General features: G+C 41.0%; 1 pseudogene; it reads right to left on the reverse strand.

Moving 5' to 3' along the window:
* Nucleotides 1–6,470: 6,470 nt before the first annotated feature.
* Nucleotides 6,471–7,177, reverse strand: LOC148030706 (uncharacterized; annotated as a pseudogene).
* Between the last annotated feature and the right edge of the window lie 436 nt (nucleotides 7,178–7,613).

The raw sequence follows: 7,613 nt of genomic DNA on the forward strand, positions 1-7,613 counted from the left end.
ATCAAGTACAATCCAAACTCTAACTTTGGCAAGCTGAGAAATAGCCAAAGTAAGCTCCGAGAAATCAAATTCCAAGCCAAAGCAAGGATTAGTAGCATCCAACTCCAAATAATGTAATGGACATGTAGTAGTGGCATAAGCCAAGCATGTCAAGACCGGTCAGACATAAGCAAAGTACATGCCATAAGTACCTTAGAGATGATGATCCAAATTCTATGCAAAGAAATCTCAAGCTCAACCAATGATTCGAGAGCAAATCCAAGCTCTATGTCGATCCACGAGAGTCACTACATCAATGTTTACATCCAAGACATAGCCTAAATCCAACAAGCATATCCAAACATAAGAAAATAAGCTTCATCCTTGAATATTTCAGAAGTAGATAAACATTCAAAACTGAGCAAATAGTGTCTCAATCTAGGCTCACAACCATAGAGAAACCATAGGCATACTTTCCCATATGTATAGGCACCAACCGGGCATAATCGGGTATCAAATGACTATGTAGCATGAGCATAAAGTGTAATGAGAGAGGGATGCCCTATTTTGGGTTGCCTCTGGATTGTGTAAAATAGTCAATGATTGAGTCAATTCACCCCCAAAAGAATCTCACATCATAGGCATACATTCCCTTAGCATTTGGGGTGCATTCGGGACCACCAAGCAACCAATGTCAATGCCAACCAAGCATAAACATGAAGTGCTAATGTAACACTAATTATGGCTACCTATGGACAATGGAAAAAAGTCCTAGATTGAGGTAAATTATTCCATAAATCAATGTGAGTGATAACCACCAATGTCAAGCATCAAGGGGATGTTTTCAAGCTGCCAAATGAAGTGTTTTCAAGCTACCAATGATTGACAAGGGAGGGATGAATTAAGAAACAAAAATTTTGCAAGTCTTCAAGCTAGCCCAAACTAATTTGGGGTCTATGGAAGGTCTAGGCAAGGTCAAGGCAAGGTTGGGGGAGTAGTCAAGGATCCCCAGAAGCTCCCTCTTGAAGGGCAAAGTCATCGATAGAGAGTAGGCATCACAAGAAGCAAGACTAGCTGCCCTGCTTCACAAAACTTATGGATTGAAGTCAAATAACAAAAGAGAGCTCCAATACCTTTGAAGGAGTGCCTTGAGGGTGCCCAAATGGGTTGGGTAGGCACTCCAGAACTCAGTGAGTGACGGGAGCTCGAGAGAGTCAGCTATGGCTACTGCGAAGGAGACATAATGCATGTAGGTAATTGATAGGAAGTTGAAGGAGTCACGAACCAAGTTGGAATGATTGAGCAACCATGCTATGATACCAGTTGAAAGGTGATAAGGATCGAAGATTTCTTGGAAGAGCTATGGAGGGAGAGCAAGAGCAAGAAAGAGATAGATACCAAATGGGAACTCCAACAGTCACAATGTGTGACCGGGCCTTCCTTTTTTCAAACAGTCACTAAAAGAATAAAGAATAAAGTGACGGTGACGGGTGCCCACCACTTGGAGTGTGGAATGGTGGGTATTATCAGTGTAGTAATATATGGGTGGGTAGGTAGAGGCACCTTTACCCCCAACAGTTCCCTCTTGACTTTGGCCCTAGGTTGGAGGTGGGCACTTCAATGATGCTTTGGTGTAGGATGTGGATCTATTGAATCTTGGCTTGCATGGAAAATACCAATCTTTTTCATATCTTGGGTGACTCTAGCCCATTGTTCCTTTAGAATGTGCTACTAAAGAAGGTCGAATTTCGCCTTCGAGTCTTAGTTGAAGTCAAGCACGACTTGTTGGAGCACCTGGATCTACTTCTGTACTTTGGTATTCTATTGCTTTAGTGCTTGGCAATACTCCACCATGATTTGCACTTTGGATCAATGAAACTAGTGCCGATGGAGAGGTCAAATAAGCTTGGAGCCAGGGATTATGGAGACATATATTTCTCACTCTTAGAGTCTTGAGAGGCTCCTCCATGGCAATCTGTTGGTCTTCAACTTAGGAGGCTTGCCTACTACAAGTGTGGACAATTAGAGTGAGAGGGATGAGAGGAGCCGATAGATGCACTATCTTTGTGCAGTGATAGATGGAGTGGAGTTGCCATGGGCTAAGGGTAGGTAGGGGGAGTGGCATTTGTAACAACATCTAGCTCATGTGGTGTGTCTAGGAGGCCAAGGCAGGAAGCCAATATACTTTTGTTCTTTGTAAGTTTGCTATTTTGAAGCAGCCCACAAAGATATATAAGGGGATAAACCAAGATAGGCGTATTCTTCTTGAGATCCTTCCAGCTGTCATGGACTTTTGAATATCTTGACATATTTTGAATTTAAAACTATGCATGGTTGCCTTATCAAGAACCTCCCAAATTAGAGATGAGACACTTGGCAATGGCCAATCCTTGATATGTTCATATGTACCCTCTTATGATGGAACCACATATTGTGCATAATATATACAAATTCTTCTCTCACTAAAAGAACAGATGGTCTCATCAACATGTATAGTGTCTACAAATGCCTTATGAATCACATTGAAAGTTCCACTCAAACTCTCCACAAGTTGCCATTCAGTACTTGTTTATTGAAATATATCTACAACCAAGAACTCGATATTAATACTTGCTTTAATGAAAAAAAATATCATATATGTTATCAACTTAAGATATGTTGACAAACATGTTCGTTAGGAGACAAGTGCATATCCTTGGCCATGTAAACATGTTGCACTTTGACTAACTACCCTTTATATGTAATTTTGAAAGCAATGATTCACCCTTTCCAGTGATGTTTTATATCCTCTCTTTTTCTTCTTTTGACCTTGTGAGAGCCTTTGCAAGAGGGCAACATGGTCACCCAATCGTTTATGCAAAATGTTTTGGACTCTCAATTTCTATCTACTCCTTGGCTATAGATGTAGACAGTGCATAATTTTATTAAACAGGACATGTGCCTTTTGGATGCCATACTTGGATTGAATTCGCAGAGAGAAAAGCGCTCACTAAGAAAAGGAAATGAGCAAAGAAAGAAGCTCACCGAGAAAGATGAATGACCACAGAAGAAAAACTGAAAAGACTAATGAAAATATATAGGGGTGGCCAAATGCTCCCGACTTTTAGAAATGTCATTATTAACTTCACAACATCTTTATCATAACCGGTTTTGTCAAATTTTATAAGTAAAAATAAGGACTTCGGGACTACCAAAACATGTTAAAGTTTGGAGATTTAGGCTAAAAGAGATGAGATATTCACAAAGTAAACTCTACTATCTCCAAAAAGGAGAAGACAAGAATACCATATTCTTGCACATGTGGCAAAGTCTCTTTGGTCCTATCCTTAATCTGGTGATTAACAAAAGCGTATTTTTTGAAGCGTTTTCGGCCCTAATGAGTGACCTATGAACACACTGTTTGACTTTTGTGTTGTTGGAGGCAATGTCATTCTAGTATAATGAGGTGATTTTTGAATTTGCAGGGCTTGCAGGATTTGGATCTCTCAGTAGAGATTGAATAGAAGTGAGAATGGTGGAGACATAGCTCGGGGAAGTTACTATATGTATATCCTCTATAGCACATGAGTTCAAGGACTATTTATAAATATCTTTATCAATGAATTTTTCCTGAATAAAACATAATCTTTTTCTATTCAATCTATAAATAATTCCTTCATATTACACCCTTCTATATGTAACGTGTCCACCTATTCGCTCATAGGACATGACTTAGCAGCCCATCAGGAAGAGGGTATAGAAAGCTCCGCTCGGCACTCCCATGGAATGTTACGAGGTTTGTGATCTAGGTCTTTCCAAGTCTGCCACGTAATGGAAGTATTCCGGCCATTCCCACTTAGGATTGACCTGAATTAGGGATTTCCTATTGGACAAATTCCTAGAACGGTAGCTAGCATCGAACCCCAGGCGAACTACTTTACGCAGAAACATCAGGGTTGAAGCGGATTCATGCTGCACTTGGTTCACGGAGAATGGGAAATGAGAGGGATGCAAAGCTCAACCTCTTTTCCCATAAGGCATAGTCCCATTTCGTTCCCCTAAAACATCATAAATCGGGATTCTAGTAACCTAGATTCTAGGTCAACATTCCTTGCTATTCATTTCCTTCGAGCAAAGTCCCATGCTGTCGATTTCATTTGAGAAAAGTTCCCAGCCAACCGGGACCACCCATCCGTAGGACAGACTCATGGCCACATCCACCGCACTTTCCTTAGGGTTGCTTTAGTTATCTAATTATCTACCACATTTAGTTAGACATGAAAAAACAGCTTCCTTAATTAGCCAATTAGACACCGGTTCCTTCACATAATCTTAGCACTTGACATAGAAAAAAAGTGTCAAACAATTTTCTTTTCAACAGGTTATCTTATTTATATTTGGAATACATCCATATAATCCAGCCCATAGGCTAATCCATAATCTGCCCGAAGGCAATCCATAATCCGCCCAAAGGCAATCCAGCAATCCACAGGGATTACTAATCCAAGTAGACTAGTGTGCGGGCCTCGAGATCCAATCCCAAGTCAAGTCGGCCTCTTGTGCAAGGCCCAGAAGGCAAGGAATTTACGGCCAGAGCCCCCTGGCACCCAAGTGTCCTCCTGCTCCAAGTAGCATCCAATAGAGAGACCTCTCACGTGATGAGCTAATGAAATTTTCATCGTATATTCTAGCTACTGAGTTTATTTATGACATTGTGATTGTGTTCTAATGTTGATATAACATTTTCTATTAAGTTTTTATGCCACAGATTATGTTGCATAGTCGATTATATCCACACTCAAGATAAAGCAATTTCATGGCCCTTTATCTCCTTCGATTCCTTCATCTATTGTAATTCAAGAGTGATGTAGCTCCTTCATTTATCTATAGTAATTCAAGAGTGATGTAGCTCCTTCGATACCTACAAATAGGCACTTGTATATTCAGGAGTGATTTAGCTCCTTTTAACTTTGTAATCATATCGTTTCAATATTAATATAGCAATAGGGCTATATAGAGCTATGGGTTTTTCTATTGAGGCCCCAAGGGTTTTTTCATCCACAGTCAGGGACCATTATTTGAGCAGGGGTATTAGCTATATATAGTTTGTGTATATATAGCATCCCTCGTCCCCTCTATATATTCCTATCATGTGTACTCAGTTGACGCACTTTTGGAGTTCCACTTTCGGTGTCTCGTGTCTCTCTTCTCCTCTCTCTTCCTCCGTTCCTCGTCTCCCTCGCGCACTGTTCAACAACTTGAACGCCAAGTCGAAACCCTCAAACCCAAAGGTCCTACCCACATTCACAGAATGTTTGGGTCAATTGGACGCCCATGCAAACAACGATCTAGCGTTCTACCCTAAGGATCGATCAACCTAATGTTAAAACTCGGATTGAGTTTGGAGACCCTAGGACGGAACGTTGTTGGCCTAGTACAATTAGGGTTGGGTTGGGTAAGAAGACACCCTAAACCCTACATCTTGTCTAAACAAAATTCCTTGACCAGGAAACCCCATTCAATGGGTGAAATGATCCCATGAGTTAGGTGCGACACTTGTGTAACAAGTTGCAATATCGCATAGCTTGTGGTTTAATCACAATAGAGATTTGCCACTCGTAGGAAACGAGGATGGCAGGTTCTAGCGCAAGTCTAACTTGCAAGAGGATGAGTAGACATCTTGTTACATCACCTTTCTTGGGATGATTTGCCAAGTTAAGGGAAGTTATGTATTTGCCTAGTAAGCAAAGGATCAATCAAGTTAGAACGACATGGTCACCGGGATTTATTGTCTTAACTTAAGAAACCTAAGGTGTTGGTTAATTTGGGTTGACAGGGTATGACTCTAACCCAAGGACAAAAGGGTGAAACAACAAAACCCTTGGGGATCTTGCTAAGTCGCAATTGATCCCAGATCGAATGCTGGATGCATTCAAAGAGAAGGATTCACTCCTTAGCAGTTGGCCAAATAAACGACCACTGGATTGATTGCGCTTGTAATAGTTTAGGAGCACTGTTTGCATTGTTTACTCAAGGAACTAAAGATGGAAAGATAATTAATGTTTCAAGTTGAAGGCCTGAAGGGAGAGGTAGCATCAGTTACCCCCGACTGTCTGCCTGACCCTAACCAAGGGGGTTGTTAGCCACGTCGAGATAAAATATCAAGTAGAATAAACATTAGCTTGAATAGACGAGTCAGCTGGAAATAGATAAACAACAGCTGGAAACAATGAAACATTAGCAGGAAAGAACAAAACACAACTGGGAACAACGAAACATCAGCTAGAATAGACGAACAACAGCTGGAAACAATGAATAAGGAATGAAATATTAGCTAGACAAACAAAAGCTGGGAACAATGAAACATCAGCATAAAAGATCAAAACACAACTAGGAACAATGAAACATCAGCTGGAATAGATGAACAACAGCTCGAAACAATGAATAAGGAATGAAACATCAGCTGGAACAACTCAACAGCTGGAATAAGAATGAAATGAAATATCATCTCATCAGCTCGAAACATTTCTTATAAACAAAGCATGGAATAATTTCGTGAAACATAGAGATATGTTTGAACAAAATGTGCACAAAACTGCAGGATGTACAAAAGGATAGACAGGTCTTGGAAAGGACATATCCCTCTAACTCCAGAAATTGTAAAGAAACTTGCTGAGATGTGTTGCTTCTCGAGCAAGATCAACCTGTGTCAACATGAAAATTGCAAACTGCCGCACAATGTCATCCATCCTTAGCTAGCTAATTCCTGGAATTAATGTTGACAGATTCGCAATCCATTTTGTGATGATGAAATCATGCCTGATTATGTTACTAACACCAGGATGCCTTACTTTCACTGCCACTACCATGGGCTTTTGTTTGTAACCATGAACAGCAAGCAATGTTGCCCTGTGGACCTGTGCAATGCTCCCTGAAGCTACTGGCACTTCCTCAAAATATTCAAAAATGTCATGAAGCTTCTAGCCGAATGCAGTTTCTACAGTTTGAACTGTATGATTAAAACTGTGGGCAGGTGCCTTGGTGTGCAGTTTTGTCAATTCAACGCACAAATCCCGTGGAAAGAGATCTGGTCTAGTTGCAGCCCACTACCCCCATTTGATGAATGCCGCACCTGCAAACTCTAGAGTATGATGCACAAGCTGCATCCAAGACTGCGGAAGCTATCTCCAAAAGCATTTGCAAAAGGAGTACTTAACATTGCAAGTGTAAATAATATCAACAAAAATATTTTCCTTGCAAATAGTCCCATCGGTCTTTGGCACCTAGTTTGCTTGCAAGGGACTTGGACTGATGCACCCGGGACTCTAAAATAACCTGATGGCACGTCGCATAATACCGTGTTATCATGCAATTTACGTCCACAATCTCAGACCCCATCAGTGCAGTGCCTTGATTATGTTTGTCTCCTCTCCTATTTGCTGAATGATCAGGTGGTCTCAAGCAGTGGTGGATGGCATCTAGCTTCATGCACAATGTGAAGTCAAAACCTTCATACCTTGCACGTGCACGGACAGATGATTCGGCTGGACACAGGCAATGTCTTCCAATGTGATGTATTGATTTGTCTGCACTGGCACAGGGTCCTGTGTTAACAACTGACTGGAGGTGTATGCGGAATGCGAGTGGATAATCCA

The sequence above is a fragment of the Lygodium microphyllum genome, chromosome 10 (assembly GCF_053477565.2).
Source record: "Lygodium microphyllum isolate KBCC chromosome 10, Lygodium_microphyllum_v1.1.10, whole genome shotgun sequence".
Taxonomy (NCBI): domain Eukaryota; kingdom Viridiplantae; phylum Streptophyta; class Polypodiopsida; order Schizaeales; family Lygodiaceae; genus Lygodium; species Lygodium microphyllum.